Here is an 18307-nt window from a genome sequence, read left to right on the forward strand (position 1 = left end):
AAGCAGCCATCAGAGGTGAGACATTGTTTTCCCTTTTAAAAGTATATGCACATGGGTATATAGCTCAGCGGTTCAGGTGCCTGCCTGGCAAGCTCAAGGTCCTGAGTTTGATTCCCAGTGCCAAAAAAATTAAAATAGAATAAAATTACTAAGAATAAATTTTTTTAAAAAAAAGTATATGCACATTACTAGAGAGAAGTTTATGAGCTGAAGAGATTTCAGGGTAGATTTTGTCTTTATTAAATGAACTTAAAAGAAGAGGTTACAGTTAAAGTTTGAATGGAAAAGCTTGCCATTGTAGTCCACATCTGCTGTTTACATTCCTCTCTTGGGCCTACATCTTTATAAGCTTCTCAGCGGGTAAATGTTGAACACTTCTGCTTCATGATCACTGTGGAATCGGAGGCCATCATACTGGCAACTGACTTGTCTGTTTTCTTCTGCCTTTTTCCATGGCTCTTTCTACTGCCTCATCTTGATTTATAAGCAAAACCCAGAAAACCTACAAAATGAATGTTTTGTGGTTTACCTAGAAATAATAGAGAAAATATTGCTGCTATTTTTGGAGAAGAAAATTTTGTAGTTTATTTCAATCTAAATAAAACGTGATTTTTGTTTAAAAAAAATAAAAGTATATGCACAAAAGCCCACATCTACTAGGATGGCTACCATCAAAGACACAGAAGTTGACAACCCATATGTGTTGTTGAGGATTTGGAGAAACTGGAACTCTGTATTACCGGACAGAACAAAAAATTGTGTGGCTGCTGCAGAAAACAGTACAGTAGTTTCTCAAAAAATTAAACATAGATGATGCAGTAATTCCACTTCTAGGTAGACCTAAGAGAGTTGAAAGCAGAATCTCAAAGAGACGCTTGCACACCCATGTTCATAGCAGCACTATTCACAATTGCAAAAAGGTAAAAAACAACCCAGTGCCCACTGGCAGATGAGCAGTTAAGCAAAATGTGCATATACACAATGGACATTATCCAGACTTAATAACAAAGGAAGTCCTGCACATGCTACAGCATGAATGAATCTTAAGGACATTGTGCTAAATAAAATAAGCCGGTCACAAAAGACAAGTACAGTGTGATTCTACTTATATAGAAAGAGTAGTCAAATTCAAACCAATAAAGTAGAATGGTGGTTGCCAGGGCTTGGGGAAAGGCAGAAATGAAGGGTTCTTTTTAATGGGAATGGAATTCAAGGCCAGACAGCCTACACCAGGCTCTGCAGGACAGCACTAGTCGAGCCCAACGTGTCCCTCCTCAGCCTGCTGTGCTTCCCCTGTGCCTCCTGGTCAGATCTGAAGCTCCTGTCACCATCCTACCCTCTGCACTCAGCTCACAGTTCCCTTTCACCTTTTTCACATTCGGTTCCCTCTCCCATCATAGAGCACACTCTCTGTCTTCCTTTTAGGTCTAAGAGTTCCCCACCTTCTGCTTTGCTCCCTGGTTAAAACTATGATCACCCTAAGTCTGAGGCTGTTCACAGCTTATCCCTGGAGGCACGGTGTGCAGGAGACACTAGGAATGCTCACTAGTTTCTACATCAACCAGCAAGAGCAGGCTCCCGTGAAGGAGGTGCTCTGGGTCCCTGATTTTCTGTTCTGTTGTCTGCAGGCAGCAGCCCATGGTTTGGGCCATGGACAGGCTCCTGACCCTGTCCAGATCAATTTGAGTCCTTTTCTAAGGATGGCCTCACTGAGCTGGGGAAAACAGAACTGCCTGTCGCTAGAGGCAAGACTGTGAGCTGTGGGACACTGCAGAGTGGTCTGCACTGTCCCCAAGGTGGAGGAAGCCGTTAGAGAACAGAGTTCATGAGGGAAGAGGAGGGAATCTTGGCTGCATTCTACAACAGGAACAGGATCCTGTGACATGAGAAAGGCCTTCCCTCAATTTAGGGACGCGAGAAGCCTCATGTCTGTCCAATACCTCCCCTGCCCCTTGGCCTAGGCTTGGGTTGGGTTTCTGTGACAAAACAAAAGCATCTTAACTGTAAAAGACTGAGTGAAACAAGAACCTTCCGAGTTTTGCCTCTGCTCTTAGAAAACCTAAGTCAAGCCAGGTTTTAGGAAGACTTCCCATGGGAAGTCCAAATATACCCTCTCCTCTACCCATACCAGCAAGAGGCCTCAGCCACTGCCTCTGCTCCTTCTTCCCTGGTCCCAACCTTGGGTGCTTTCCTTTCGCAGCCTTTCTTTCTTTCTTTTCAGATACATAATTTGCAAATAGGTCTCCCATTCTAGGTCAGCCTTTCCTTCTAGAGAACACCATGAAATCCCAAATGACTTCTCCTGACCATCCTCCCTGGTTGCAGAAGCACAAGTTCAGTGGAATTTCCTTCTCAAAGGAGTGCTGTGCTCACTACTACCCACTTCTTCCCTGCTCTGGACTGTGGCCCGGGACTCCACACACAATCCAGTGGTGGCTGGGCATGGAGTACACATCTGGGCTGGGGGAATGGGTGAGAATGGGAGGGGCTCCTCTCAGGTGACACTCTGTACAAACCAAGAGCTATTCCAAGGTCAGCTTGAAGATCTCTTCTGGGTACTGTCTGTCCAGGCTCTCATCCTTAATAAGCTAAGACAAGATAAAGCAGATAAGATAACACACCCTGGCTGGCTCAAGACCTTGAGCTGCAGTCCAGCTCAGCTCTGCCTATCGGAGTGGCCAAGTGCACGCTCCAAATCCTTGCTGGTGTCTCTTTCACCACTTGGAAAATGGGAGGCGGAGCGGTTTCTAAGGTCCCTTCCTGCTCTGATATTGGAGGACTCCCCTGATAAATGGAAAGGAGAAGGATGAGGGAATTCTCAGGGGTGGGAGGAGAGTGTGTAGCACAGCCAAGTGGCACCCTGGGGCCCCAAAGACATCTCAGGTACAGTGAGACCCATGCTGGCCACCCTGCCCAAGACCCTCATCTCAGACACTGGGGGGATGTAGGGCCACTATAGAGATGAAGATCTCATGGACAGAGCCTCTGGCTCTCTCCCCCAGAATGGAGATGCCTGCAGCCTCTTCACTTCCCAACGCCTTTCCTCCTCCTGCTTCATCTGAGCCCCTTTCGATGGTAGGGAACAGGACAGGGAGGACCCAGAGGACAGCCCAAAGTGCTGGCACATTTAAGGGAGGCTTTGGCAGTGGGAGAGGTGGCGGGGAAATTCGTACTTGGGAGTCAGGAGATGCTGGTTCGGGGTCCAGCTCGGCATGGTCCATTTTGTGGTCCTCGGCAGGCCCATGGCTGTCCTCTGCTCTACGAAGAGTGGGACCATTTCACTGTTGAGGATCCCCTCATCTCTGATATTCTGCCTTTAGGGAGCCACTGTTATTAGGGTTCTAGGATGCTGTGGACTCATTCCAGGGATTTTTTTCCAGGTTTGTGTTGTCCAGAACAAACCATTGTTCAAGACACATGCAAAAGGTAGGAAGGTTTTCCATTTACTAAAGGTAGGAAAAGAAGTATGTTCTGCAGAGTGCACAGCAGGCCACTGAGAGAGAGCAAGCGTGCTATAATGACAAGATTAATAGCAGCTATCTTTTATACACCCCCCCCATTCTGACGTCAGATTTGGTCCACCCAATAAAAACCTGCTCGATTTCTTGCCAGAAGAACTGAAGCTAGGCTTCCTTGACTGCTCCTAGGTGCAAGGCTTGGGCACATGTGTCTGGGATCTCTGTGATAGACAGTCACTTTGCCCTGCCCTACTCTCCTGCCTCACCAGGAATGGCACAGTCTTATAATTCCATTCGCTGGGGAACTTGATGACCAGCCTGGGAAAAAGACAGAAAGGATAAGTCTTTTTCACTCAAATTACAATCCGTTACCCATGGCATCCAAGGAGGCTTCTAGACAAGTCCTGTGCCACTCCCTCACAGCACCATTGCCATCCTCGGGATAGGCCATATCTTTCACAGGGCCCAGAAATGTAGAGCAAGAGGAGTTTGGGCAGAAATAAGCCCCTCCCTGCCCCACAAAAGACACGGCCCTGCCCCACAAGCACATGTGTTGTAGATGTCAGAATCTGAGGCTGGCTAAGGAGAAAGGAATGAACACGGGGCAAAATGGGCCCTGGGAAAGGGGATTCAGCCTCAGGGATCCTGGCTTCTCTATACTCAGCGCTGGATCCTGGTAAATTCCCCAAGTAAACACTCCCACATGAAATGCAGGCCCCACATAGCCCAGGGGCAGGGGAAAGTGATAACTGGGTGCCATCAACTGTACCTTCTACCCACCAGATGGATGAGGAGTGGGCCGCACCCCCTAGACTAGTGGTGGGACAGCTATGGTACCCATGCTATCTACATCTCTAAAAGTTCGCCATCACTGTCCTAGACCATGTTCCCTAAGAACAGTGCAGTCTTGTGGACTTACCCTGTCGAAGTAAGAGATCTCAGAGCATTTATTATTGCATTTAGCCCACCCGGACTATACACCACAGAAACCGCTGACTAGAATCCACCTATCCTTAACTGTTGGGGGCTGAAGGTCTCCCTTTCAGCTTGAGGATCCCCAGGAAGCATGGCCTTTCCTCTGGGGAGTTCCCTGTCTGTCCTGGCTCTGTCTGTCTGTACTCAGCTCAGTTCCCCTCACCCTCAGGATTTCATCACCGCCCTCCCCAGAACTCTCCTCACCCACCCCTCCCCCAAGGAGCTCCATTTCCCAAAGACCCATTAACCGAATCCAGCACTCAGGGAAGGGCTGAGGTTAGCAGCAGGGGAGCACTTTACAAATAAGAAAACCACTTGCAACTGAACACCAGGCATCACTCCTGCCGAAGCTCATCAGCCAGACTTACCTCGTCCCTGGCTGCTTTGGTTTCTGGTAAGACTCCAGCCATTTTATGTTTATTTATTCATTCAACAATTATTGATTGTGCACCTGCTGTGAGCCCCTTCTAAGCGCTGGGAGACCACGGAACACAAAGCCAAGTCCTACTATCATAAAGCTTGCTTTCTAGAAGGGACACAGACAATAAACAAACAAGCATATTGTAAGATGCCAAAATTAAGAAAAATCATTTAGAACATGAAAATAAGTCTCTTTCAAGTACAACATTGTCTAACAAGCTGCCTAATTGTCATCTGACTTTTTAGGGCTAAGCCATCAAATGTGGTAGCTGTTAGCCATTTAAATTTAATTTATTAATGTTATATTAATTAAATTAAATATATTTAACATACTGAACTTTATATTTACATATACAATAATTTATATATATTATACTCTTTGTACTGCACATTAATATTAAATTATATATTATATTAATTTATAAATAAATATAACCTATTAATTTCCACAATTTTAAATTAAATTCTGTTTCTTAGTCTCACCAAACACATGTTAAGAGCCAGACTGCAAGGGTAAGGGTATGGCTCAGTGACAGAGTGCTTGCCTAGCATACACGAGGTCCTAGATTTGATCCCAGCACCACAAAAAGGAGGGAAGGAAGGAGAAAGGAATGGAAAAAAGGAGGGAAGGAAGGAGGGAGAAAAAAAGAAAGTGGAAGTGCCTTTGGAGGAGGGGCAGTCACACTGTGTGGTACAGACATAGAATGTTTTCTTCCTAAGGGAAAGTCCTTTGCACAGTGCTGTTCCAGGTGAGTAACTTTGTTGACTCACTATTTACTATTGATTAGGGCTCGGTCTCTAAGAAGTGAACTGTTAAAGAAGATTGATAAGGTGCAAGTGATTTTTGTCCAGTGGAGGTGCAAACGATTTCTGTCTGGAAGAAAAGATAACCCCAAAGGTTGCAGTTTTATTGTCCTATAGGACATTAACCAATTTAGTGTGTAGCCTTACAATCTTCTCCAGCACTCTTTTTTCATTGATTACGTATATCAGCTTCTCTCAACCGCTTGGAGTCAGCTCTGTCATCTTGCTGATCCCCTCACTAATGAATTGAATAAATCACTGACATATCCAGCTAGATGCTTGTAGGAGATTCATGTTTCTGACTCTTTGGAAATTATACTTTGACATTAGGTGATGATCAGTGCCATGAAGAAAATTTAAGCAGAGTGCGGAGACAGAGTGCAATTTTAGCGAGGCGATTAGGGAGGGCCTTTCTGTGGAGGTGACCTTCGAGAAAAGACTGAAGGACATGGAGGAGCAGGGCCTTTGGATGTCCGTGGGGTGGGTGACTTTGCAGCAGGCACAGAGCAGGTGGCAAAGGCAGGCCAGATTATGCCTCGTGTCTGAGCGGAAACAGGGCTTCTATAGACAAAGCACTGTGATCCTGATGGTGAATAAAGAGTAGAAAGAGGAGAGAGAGAGTGCGTAGGGCCTCGGAGCCCATGGTAAGGCCTCTAGGTTGCATTTTGCGAGTGCATGAAGATGTGAAGGTGAGTCTGTAACTACTCCTTTCATACTCCTGGATGGAAGCTACAAATTATCCTTTGTGATCAGCTCTGCTGAGGATCACACTGGTGGCGGGGGGATGGGCGGTACTTTTCACAACGCGCTAAGCGCCAGCGGTTGCATTCCCTCAGCAATACACCCAAGGCCCTAGACCTGACAGTGACCTCTCCTGCCTGCTTTCTGCTCTCTTGCTGTCTTATCCAGAGCTTCCCTGCACCCCCCACCTCTGCCCCTGTGCCTCACCTAAAGGTTCTCAAAATAGCTTCTCTAAACAAAAGAGTCATTTTCTATGGAACAGTTCTGCAGAGCTCCCAAAAGGCCTCAAAGCAGCCAGTTTTCAAATGAGCAATGTACCTTATTCCAGATAGAAACAGGGTAGCAATGCCAGGGCCTCAGAGACCTGGTGAGGTTGCTAGCACAAGTCCAAGGGGCTAATAAAGAAATGAAGAAAGAAGGCGCTAAGAAACCGAGTGAAAATGGCGATAGGCCTTAAAGTCTCTACAAAGTAGAAGAGCAGGGGCTGGGGATCTAGCTCAGTGGCAAGGCGCCTGTCTGGCAAGCGCAAGGTCGTGAGTTCGGTTCCCGGTACCGGAGAAAAACCAAAAAAAAAAAAAAAAAAAAGTAGAAGAGCAGAGCCAGAGGGCAGCTGTACCCAGACTGAGCTGGACCCCTGAGGTACCAAGGATGGGAACCCCACGGTACATATGGGCTCCGACACAATCATGGCTGTGCCAAGTCCCAGTTCAGCTACTTGGTGACTTGCACAGCCTTGGGCAAACATCGTCCCTCAAGGTGCAGTTGCACCACGTACGAATCTGGCAGAGTAGTAAGCACTGACTTGGAGGGCTTGTTGGGAGCATTCAGTAAGAAAACACGCATGAAGACCTTAGCATAGTGCCTGGCAGGAGACAGGTACACCGTAAATACTGGCTGCTTCTATTGTTATAGAAGGTGACCCTGGGCCGGCACAGAAGGACAGATCCTGCACATTCTCACTCATATGTAGAACTAAAAATAGTTTATTTCATTATAGAAGTAAAGAGCACATAGCGGTCACTAGAGGCTGGAAAGGGAAGAGGGTAGGGGTAGAGAGAGGTTGGATAACAGGTTCCAAAGTACAGTTAGACAAGAGGAAAAAGTTCTAGTGTCCTATAGCACAGCAGAGTGACAATAGTTCATAATTATATATTCTATAAAGAGCTAGAAGAGAGGAGTTTCTTAACACAAAGAAATGATAGTGTTTAAGGAGATGGAAATGCTAATTACCTTGACTTGATCATTACCCTCTGTATACATGTGTCAAATTATCACACTGCACCCCATGAATATGTACTTTTCATTGGTCAATTAAGTATTTAAATTTTTAAGGAAAAGAGGATCCTGGTACTATAGAATTGAAGCGTGCTATAAACCCTGCTGGTACTTGGGTGGGTGGCCATGGGGCTTGGGTAGATATAAAATGTCTACTGAGTTGATGTTAACTGCCCAGCAGGAAGTACCTGGGGGTCAACTTCAAATGACCACCTCTACCAAGGCAACCTTTAGGGCCGTCTTCCAGGCCCTGCCACTTGTCCCTATATCCCAAACAGAGCCCGAGTGAACTCCAAGCTACTAAGAAGCCCCATATGCCTCCCAGCAATGTGGAATCTCAAAGGTTCTACACACATCCTCCCTTCAACCCCCAGTATCCCTGCAAGAAGGGCTCAGCACTCCATCCAGGGCCAGGGTGAAGAGGCCCAGGCCTTCTGCTTCAGTCAAATCCAGCTCCTTTCTCTTGGTGTCTACAATGGACATTCGCTGAAAAGGTCACTTGACAAAAGGATCTCACAGTTTAAGAAACAAAAAATGAAAGGACAAAAAGAAAAATAAAAAGAGAAAAAAATCACCTAGGCTCAATCATCTTTAAGAGGCCTTTAATAGTCTAACTTACAGAGAAACCTTCCAGATATCCCTTACTGTCAGGAGGAGAGTCTTTTCTCCCAAAGGAGAGGTCTTCTCTCCCACAGTCATTGTCAAAGATGCTTCTTTGGCCTCGCACAGATCCAGGAATAAGCAGACTTCCCAATGAGGACTGGCCCTAGAGGGACAAGAGAAAGGAACCTTGATCCTGCCACCCTCAAGCTGCCTCTCACTCTACAAGACTGCTGCAGCCTGCATCCACACACTCCGATGCACTCCCCAGACAGACACAGAGCCATGATCTCACCCGGGCTGGTCATAGGACGAAGGGCCAGCAGGGACAGTTGTTCTACTCCACCCACCTCACTCTTGCCCAGGTCTGCTTTCACTGACCACATCCCACTCCCTTCCTCCCAGGACGGGGAATAGGTCCTACCTGGGATACCTCATGGGAATGTCATCATTCCTTCTGAGTCAAGAACCTCCCCAGCCTCCATCTCTGACTTTAGGAATGACTTCCTTCCCGTCTTTACATCTAGGAAGTGATATTTCCATTAGTTTAAAATCTTCCATTTTGCACTCTTCTATGTTGCTTGGCTCTATATAATTATCATGTATTAAAAATGTAAAGCTATTCATTTTATAGAGATTTCTATTTTTTATGGCTACCTCCCCTTCAGGGTCCAAAAAAGAGCTTCTTAAGTCCCTGCCAGCAGAGACATACACCATCACCATTATCCTCATCAGCACTATCACATTATTTCTATCAACAAAAATACAATCACCCCACCCATCAATAACACCCAGCAACAACAAAAACACACAAAACCCGCCGTCATCAACCAATACCCAAAACAACCACCCACTACTACTACATACATCAGTACTATTACAATCGTCAACAAACTGTACCACCCAACACCAAGAAAAGTACCCGCTACCACCAATACCAGCATCACCTTCCCACCACCACCAATACTACTCACCTACACCTCTCCCATTGCCACTACTAGATGTGGCACTATGAATGATCTGCTGGTTGATTTGTTACATGAGTTAATGAAGAAGTGTATAAATGATTAAGTAAAAGAATGAAGAAAAATAACCTCAGAGCCAGGCACGGTGGCACACACCTGTAATCCCAGGAAGGATGAGGCAGGAAGGTTGTTAGTTTGAACCCAGCCTGGGCAACTTAGTGAGATATTGTCTCAAAAAAAAAGGGCTGAAGCACAGCTCAACGTGAAGTCCCTGGGTTCAATGCCCAGTACATACATACATACAGAAATACTTCAGAATATCCATGAAAGTTAGCTCCGCCACTTGATACTTTGTGACTTAGATCAATCTGTATGTCTGAGCTTCATCTTTTTGAACATCCCTTCCTTCTTCCCGACTTTATATCTGCTTCCTTCTTCAGCCACTGTCCAGTGTCCCCCCTAAAAAAAATCCCAGTCATGGAGGAATTGCCTGTAAGATGGTGCCCAGGGAGCTGGCAAGTCTTTGGGACAAAGACGCTGGAGGTCAGGAACAGGGATCCCCGCAAATGAAGGGGAAGTGTGCAGCCCTCTGTCTCTCAGTTTACTCTAGGGCCAGGAGGGGGCGCTGTTCAAGCAGCTCTCAGTAGGAGCCTAATTTAAAGTGAGGCAAGAGAGCAGCAGTGCTCCCTCATCCCAATTCTGGGGGTGTTTGCGCAGGGCTTTGTCTGTTCCCACTGACTGAGAAACCCCATTCCTCCCAACTTCCCTCCCTACTGTTCTGCAAGCAGCATGATGCCCTGGTTCCCTGGCTGGGAGCCTGCAAATGCCAACTCCACATTCTAGCTCCTGCCCTGAGAGTGACTTTCTGCATTTCTGTCTCCCTATATGAGCAATGAGAAGTTTAAAAAAAAGTGTATCTCGTGTCCTCCAGCTCTGGTGGCCTACAGCGGTGGCTGGAGATTTCCTTGGTGAAGGATCCATGGGTGCTAGCCTCCTTGGATGGATGGATAGCCCCTCGGTCTTCATCCCGGATGGCAGACATGATCCCAAAGGAGTGGATGGGCTGAGCATCCAAGAAGGGCTGGAACCCTTTGCTTTTAGGCCCAGTGGGCTCAGGCAGTCAGGAATTAAAAGCTAGATGGGTTTTAAGGATCAGCTGGTCCACACTCTGAAGCAAAAACCTTACCAACACCCCAGCCAAGCAGTGCCAGATCCCTTCTGGCCAGGGCCAGAGCTCCTGATGTTCCGGCACTTCTGAGCTATTTCTGCTGCCCCAACAAACTTGACTGACCGGCTTCATACCCACATAGTTGCTGCAGCCCATGCATAGCCTGGAAAGCCAAAGCGCCCTTCCCCCAGTAAAGAAGTCTTTAGAACAAAGACCCTGAAGCCATGTCATCCCATGGGCCCTGCAAGGGAGGAGCTAGGGAGAAGAAAGGGCTCTGTTACTGTAGCTGTCTCGCCCCCTCCTCTCTCTCTGTCTCTCTGTCTCTCTCTGTCTGTCTCTTTCTGTCTCTCCCTCTCTCTCTCTCTTTTTCTCCCTGCTCTCCTCCTTAATAATTTTACTGTTGGATTTTCAAAGATAGAAACCAGTTTCAATGTCTTGTTAATCCAGCTCTAGGAAAAACCCTGATCATAAAAGATCCACAAATCATGAAAATACTTACAAAGCCCCTCAACCTTCTGGCAATGGGAGTTCCCAGGCCTGGGAGGCAATGCTCTGGGTCCTGCCCTGACTTGCCTGGTAATCTTGGCAGCCTCTCTCTGTTTTCAACGCCTGCACTGTAACACAGGGGCATTGAGGGACACTGATCTCGAGCACAAGCTCCAGCTCTCAGGACTGGAAGAATACAGATGCTCAGATTCCCCCATCCAACAAGTGGGAACCCTGTCTATGGGCATCATCTGTGCCCTCTCTGGTGGGCAGTTGCTGGGGATTTCACCAAAGCTCCCCATGCAAGCAGGTGTCTCTACTCCATGATTAGGATCTTGCCCTAATCCTTGCTTCCTCCTGCTCCTTGTTTAGATGTGGCTGAATGTGTAGTGGTTTGGCAGCAAATGAGCCCAGCCACCCTTTGGGAAGATCCATCTACAACGGGTAGATTAGAGGAGGGGACTTCCTAGCAGCCCAGCTGGGCAGGAGACAAAAGCCAGGAAGCCAGAGAGAAGTCATCCCTTAGCCAACAAATGTTTACTTAGGGAGCCAGTGTGTCATGCACCTGACTGAGCCAGACACTGTCTTTGCCTTTTGAATAATATGGAGAAGAAAGCCAATGATCCTTCCCTGCTGAGTGGAGAGCACTCTGCGAAAATGCAGAAGCACAGTATTTTCTTTCAGCAAGGAGATCAAGGAAGGTTTCCAAGAAAGTTGCAGTTGATTTGAAGCCCAGCGGGTGAGTAAAATTTCACTGGCGAGAAGAGTGAGGGAGAGATAGAGGAGACAAAGCAAGCATAAGAATAGAGGGGTCATCCCTTTAGGAGCAAGGGAGTAGAGTAAGATGTGTAGAAATACATCTTAGAAGACAAGTGTGTGGAGGCAGGAGAGAGAGAAGAAGAGAACCTCTCACAAGAGATCGTAGTGACACATAACTACACCAAGGTGGACAGGGGCCTTAAGACGGTTCTGTTCTTCACCCCCACTGCACGAATGGGGAAATCGAAGTAGCATTCTACTGCCTGAGCCCACTGGGCCTAAAGGCAAAGGGTTCTAGCCCTTCTTGGATGCTCAGCCCACCAGGCTGCAGAGGGGTAGAGTTGGGAGCTTATAAAGGAGGTTGCAGAACTAACTTTTCCATAGCACACTGGAGAGCCACTGAAGGGTTCTCGAAGTGGAGTGGCAACTGGAATTTAGGCTGAGAGAGAGCCCACTGGCCATCAGCATGGGGCTGGGATGGAATAGGAGAGGCTGTAGGCAGAGACTCCCACCAAAGGCTAAGAGAACGAAGAAGTAGGATCTTCGCCAGCATCAGGATAAATCTGTACATCAACGCACACACCCTAGGCTATAAGGTAAGGGAAGCAGCCAAGCAGAGTGAGTCAGAGACAGGAAATGAGGTCTGAGTCGGACTTGGCAAAGGAGAAACACATCTTAGAAGACACGTGTGTGGAGGTAGGAGAGAAAGAAGAAGAGAACCTCTCACAAGAGATCACAGTGACACATAACTCTACCCCAAGGTGGACAGGGGCCTTAAGATGGTTCTGGTCTTCACCCCCACTGCACGAATGGGGAAATCGAAGTTCAAAGAACAAGATGAGCTTGCCTGGGTTCCTTGATAAGTCCATGGCAAAATTGAGCATTTCTTCCCCCAAATTCTGGAATTCTCTTCCTCCTCCACATCATCCAGCCTAGCTCCGTGTTGCCAGGAAAAAGATCCAGAGCTACAGAAACCACAGGAAGATGCTGGAATCTAAGCTTCTGTGAAGTCCAAATTCAGAGGCCAGGGATCAGGGAGACACAGGCAGGGCGATGGCAAGGGCTGCCCCTCTACTTAGCGTCCAAAGAGGATAGAACTATGACAGGTCAAGGAAGGTGAAAAGAAATGGTAGTAAGTGTGATATTTTGAAAGAAAAGTTAGCAGGACCAGGAGAATCATGCTACAAGAGGAAAGAAAGCAAGAACCTGGCATGAACAAACTCTGGTGATGTCGGGTCCATATGAGATGTCAGGGTCATTGGTAAGCAAGGCCTGGGGAGAGGTGACCTGTTGTAGTTAGGGTACAAGAGAAAAGATTTAATACAAGACACAAAATTTATAGGATTATTTTATAGTAGTCACCCAAAGAGTCAAATGCAAAAGAGTGCAGGAGATCTGTCCATGCACTAGATACCCAAAGAATCCAGCTGAGGGCCTGAATCCCACAGCAGTGTCCTGCATGAGTCCAGCAGAAGATCTAGAGCCCATGAGAATGTCCTCCAAAAGTGCAGCTGGAGGTCTAGACCCACAACAATGTTTCATGCAAGTCTGTATCAAGTATCTGCACTGGGGAGGCCCAAAGGGCAGTGATAAAAGCTAGAAAGTCTGCACCAGCAGGATGAAGGATCTGAGGAGGCTGAGAGACCTAAACTGGAGCCAGGAAGTGATACTCAAAGTAAGAACCACAGCTCCTCCATAGAGAACCACAGCTATCTTCCATGACAGCAAAGACCTGAAGTCATCTGATGATAAGAACAGCTGAGTTCACATCAAGAAAACCAGCGTGGGAAGCTTCTCCAGGAGAATCAACAGCATACCATCTTCCCCAATGTCTTAGTTACTTTTCTCTCACGACTGAGACAAAATACCTGACACCCAAAATTAAGGAGGAAAGATTTATTTTGCTCACAGTTTGTAGAGGTTTCAGTCCATAATCAGCTGGCTCCAAGGCAGGGTAGCATGGTGAGGGGCAACAGCTCAAGGCCACAGAAGACAGAAAATATAGCAAGAGCAAAAGGGCAAGGGGAGCAAGCCTCTTTTCCTCCCTTATATTGTAAGCAAGCTACCCCCTCTCCCACCACACACACGCAGGGTGGGTATAGCACTCCAACCTTCTCCTTGCCCTCCTCTTGCACAGGATGAGAATGCTTACAAAGTGAGGACCCTGGCCCCCTGCTGAGTTGCTTAGTCAAATTTCTAAACTTCTCAAGTTGACACAATGTGTCCACCATAACACCTTCCAGTTCTCTTTCTATGCTGTTGGCAATAAATCTCAGGACCACACTAATTCAGTTCTGCTGAGTGTTACAAATTGACCTTTAGTTAATCCACCAGATGACCCCACAGCAAGAAGTCTGGAGCTGGAAAGGTAAGACAGACAGATCTTGAAACCGGGAGCTTGGCTTAGAGAGGTTGAGTTTGAAGCAATGGCAGGACTACAGTGGCTACTGCTTTTAACTACTCTTCACATCAGGAGTACAGGGTGTCTCATTGAAGCTTTGCAAATATTCCTTGAAAAGATACAGGTCACTATCGTTACTGAATAGATGAGTAAACTGAGGAAAAGAGTGGCGCATTACTTTTTGCAAGGCTCTGCAGCTTATAAATGTCCAAGCCAGACTCCAACCCATGTCTACTTAGCCCCAAAGTCCGCTCTTGTTACTGTGCTCCATCACTAAGGAATCAAAGCAAAGAGAGAGTGGAAGGAGCAAGTCCAGGTGAACACTTGAAAGTAGAGAGAAGAGAACAGAGAGAGTAAGGACAACTCTGAGCAAGATCACGAGCCCAGGAAGTCAGAAATGAGCAGGCAGAGGCAGAAGAATAAATAGGATTGTTGTTATAGAAGCCAAAGTTGGGGAAAGTTTGAAGCCAAGTCAAGGTTTGGACTGCATCTTAGAGCCAGTCCAAAGTGTCTTGTGTAGGGGGCTGGGGATTTAGCTCAGCGGTAAAGCGCCTGCCTGCAAGCGCAAGGTCATGAGTTCGGTTCCCGGTACCAGAAAAAAAAACAAAAAAAAAAAGAAAAAAGAAAAAAAACAAAGTGTCTTGTGTGGTAGAGATGAGCTGATGACAGTAAACACAGAAGAACCTCAGATAACAAGAAATCCCAGTGTTTACAGGTAGCCAGGCTGCCTGGTAGACTTACAAGGGGCAGTGACAGAGTAGACAAGACCTCTGGTTGTGGTGAGGCTACAACAACCAAATACACATAAAGGCATATCAGGAAAACATGTCTTGACTCAAAAGAACAGTAGATGAATTAGACTTCATCAAACTTAAACAGTTTTTACTTCAAAAAACACAAGAAAAAAAACCAAGAAAATAAGACAAGCCAGAGGATGGGAGAAAACTTTAGCAAATCTGATAAAAGTCTTGTGTTTTCAATATTTAAGGAAAATTTTAAGTCAAAATTAAAAAGCAACTTAGTTATGAAGTGGGCAAAGGACGTGGAGAAAAAGACATTTGTCCAAAAAGATTTGCAAATTGCCAGTAAGTGCATGAAAAGTTACTCAATAATATTAGTCATTAGGAAAATGTAAATCAAAACCACAATGAGATATTGCTTCATTCCCACTAGGACAGCAATAATCAAAAGGAAAGCCAGTAACAAGGACAGTTGAGGATGTGGGGAAAATAGAACTCACACATTGCTGGCTGGAATGTAAAACGGTACAGTCACTTTGGAAAACAGTTTAGCAGTTTCCAAAAAAATTAAATACAGTTACCATATAATCCAGATATTTCACTCATAGGTATATATCCCAGAAAATTGAAAACATATGCTCAAATAAAACTTTTACAGTAATGTTTATAGCAACATTATTCATAGTAGCCAACAAGTAGGAATTATCCAAATATTCATCAACTGGTGAATGGACAAAGAAAATGTGGTATATCCATACAAGACAATGTATTTCTTCATAAAAAGAAATGAAGTGCTGACTTAGGCTACACCATGGATAAACCTTGAAAACATGATGCTAAATGAAAGAAGCCAGACACAAAAGGTACTGTATTGTGATTCCATTACATAAAATATCCAAAACAAGCAAATCCACAGATACAAAAAGTAGATTAGTGGTTGCCAGGGTCTGTGGATGAAAGAAACAGGGAGTGACTGCTTAAAGGGTATGAGGTTTCCTTTGTGGGTATTCTGGAATGTTCTGGAATTAGTGATGGGAATTACGGTCTTGTAAATATACTAAAAACCACTGAACTGTATATTTTAAATGGTGAATTTCATGGTATGTCCATTGTATCTCAATGAAAGATAGGGAACAGAACATTCTGATGCAAGTATTGAATGGTTATTTAATCCTTTGGGGAACCTGTTTCGATTATCTAAAAAGAAAAAAGCACATTTTATTTAGTTTTAAATTCTTCTGATCTCATTACTCTGAGGGCTAGTTTATGTTGCATGTTTTACTACCTACTTATGAATTTATATATTAATAATAGCTAGATTTATAGAGAAATGTCTGCAAGGTTGTTATCTCAAATGTTAACTGTGGCTGCCTCTGGGAGATATCTTGTGTGGTTTTAAATTTATTTTTTATGCATTTATATATCACTTACATTTTGTATGCACATTTATCAACTTTACAATCAGTAAAATCTATAAAGCTCTTTGTTTTAGCAAAAACAATATAATTGGGTATGTTGAGAAAACATAGATAATTTTAGAATTCTTTCTGCTTACATGAAACCAATATCATTTCACCAGTTGCCCCCAACAGGGAAGAAACTGTCCAATTAGTGGAATGATCACAATTCAATTATTTTCTGAACACTGAACAAGGCCCTGCATGAGGCGTGCTGTGTCGGGGAGAGAGACGTTTAGGGCACGGATCTCGCTTTTAGGTTTTTTGATGTAGGAAAGGCTCTCAGATGTGTAAATAAATAACTGAAAGCAAGGCAGAACAAGAAAGTCTGGAACAGAGGCACCTGTAAGATACTGCTGAATCCCTCAGGAAGCTGTGATTTGCCACAGAGGGATTCAGAAAGACAGGCCAGCTTGGCCTTAAGATTGAGTCAAATTTCAGATTTCTTGCTATGGAAAGCAGGCAGGAAGGACAAGACTGAAAGCAACTGATGAGGCATTTGTGAGCGGGCCCTCCCCGCCTCACACCCAGCCCGCGCCCCCCACCCCCAGTCTCATGCCTCTGCTATTGCTCACCTGCGCTGCCCACCCACTTCATCACCAGGCTCCCTCCTGCTTTCTCTGATACCAGCTCCTTTGCCCTTCCAGGACAGCTCCAGGATGGAACAGGCTGAGGGAAAGGCCTCTGCCTGGGCTCTGGCTGTATGTGGAGTGGTCCCTATTGTTACACTCTCCTCCTTGCATTGTAGTGATTTGTTTGGGTGTCTCTTTCCTCCACCAGACTGTGAGTTCAGTGAAGAAAGGCTGGGAGCCCTGCACAGAGTATGGTGCTCAGTAAGCACTTAACTAAATGGAACAGATGCCGTGACTGGGATGCACAGAGCAGGTACAGAGTCCATAGCTCTGTCTGCTGTCTGCAGTCTCCATTCCCAGCCCTCCTGACTGTAGAGTTGGGTGGGTGTTGTTGGCCTGGTCAGTTAGAGCTCCCCACCCTCACATACAGTCATTGGCCCAGGGCTGCACATGACCCAAGCCTGTCAACCCCATCCCTGGTGCAACTGGGAGGAAACATGCTTTCCTCCACAAGGAATGAAGCTCACCGTGGCTGTGTGCCTCACCTATCTTCACAAGACAATGAAGCCTTCACTCAACTCAAGTACGGCGTGGGGTGGGGTGGGGTGGGGTGATGGCAGTTGTTGATAGCTTGGGGGAAGCTAGTTCCAGTTTCTGAGATCCTCAGAGCTAGGTTGGTTCAATTCTTTGTCCTATACATGGACCTTTCAGTACAAATCTTTGTGAGCATATGAACATATGTAAACTAACACAACCTTGAGTTTCTGTCATTGATAACAAAAACCTCCCTGCCTGATGCTGGGGTCCTCTGTAAGAGGTCAGGCTGGAAAGATCAGCTGCAGCCAGATTAAGGTAGACTCTAAATGCCATCCTACGGGGTTAGAGTTTATACTGTAGATGTGGCAATAGGTAATCAGAGCGTGTGAACGAGTAGCAGCATCGTGTGAGTTCTGAGTTAGAGCAGGAGGTAAGACAAGAGGCCAGTTGGAAATGCAAACTAAAATCACCCCCATATATCACAGAGATCAAGGAGAAAGAAGATTGAATCAAAGCCTGACTTTGTTATGTAGGAAAGAGCAGCGAGGCTGTGATGGATGGGAAAGTAAAGGAGAAAGGTGGTCACATCAAATAAATAGGCATTTTTGAAACACAGCAAACAGCTGTGTGTGCAAACATTAGTCACTGATACAGATGCGATCTCAGGGGTTTTATAAACAACCAATCATTGCCAATACTCACATCTGGCAGATGATACATCCATCATGTGTAAATACTTCACATAGCATCGATTACCCTGATCAATTTTAAGCATCTATCATCTTCCAGGCCTGCTACCCAATATAGGGAAATTACAAAGAAATAGAATGTTCTGATCATTCTATGGCCATGGCTCAGAGGAGAACAGCGAATAGATCTGTGGTAGACTTCAGTGGGTAAAGAAAAAATCCCTAGTTTGTTTTTCCTTAGACTTATTTCTTAAATGAGA

At 45.7% G+C, this 18307-nt stretch overlaps 1 long non-coding RNA gene across 1 annotated transcript; it reads right to left on the reverse strand.

Moving 5' to 3' along the window:
• Nucleotides 1-8279: 8279 nt before the first annotated feature.
• LOC106148290 lies at nt 8280-10992 on the reverse strand. Its single transcript, XR_001233575.1, has 3 exons — nt 10906-10992; nt 8698-8796; nt 8280-8439 (listed from the first exon to the last, which is right to left on the reverse strand). It is a non-coding gene; the product is annotated as an uncharacterized LOC106148290 (long non-coding RNA).
• Nucleotides 10993-18307: the final 7315 nt, after the last annotated feature.

Source organism: Chinchilla lanigera, unplaced genomic scaffold, assembly GCF_000276665.1.
Source record: "Chinchilla lanigera isolate Chin_1 unplaced genomic scaffold, ChiLan1.0 scaffold00018, whole genome shotgun sequence".
NCBI classification, from domain to species: Eukaryota; Metazoa; Chordata; class Mammalia; order Rodentia; family Chinchillidae; genus Chinchilla; species Chinchilla lanigera.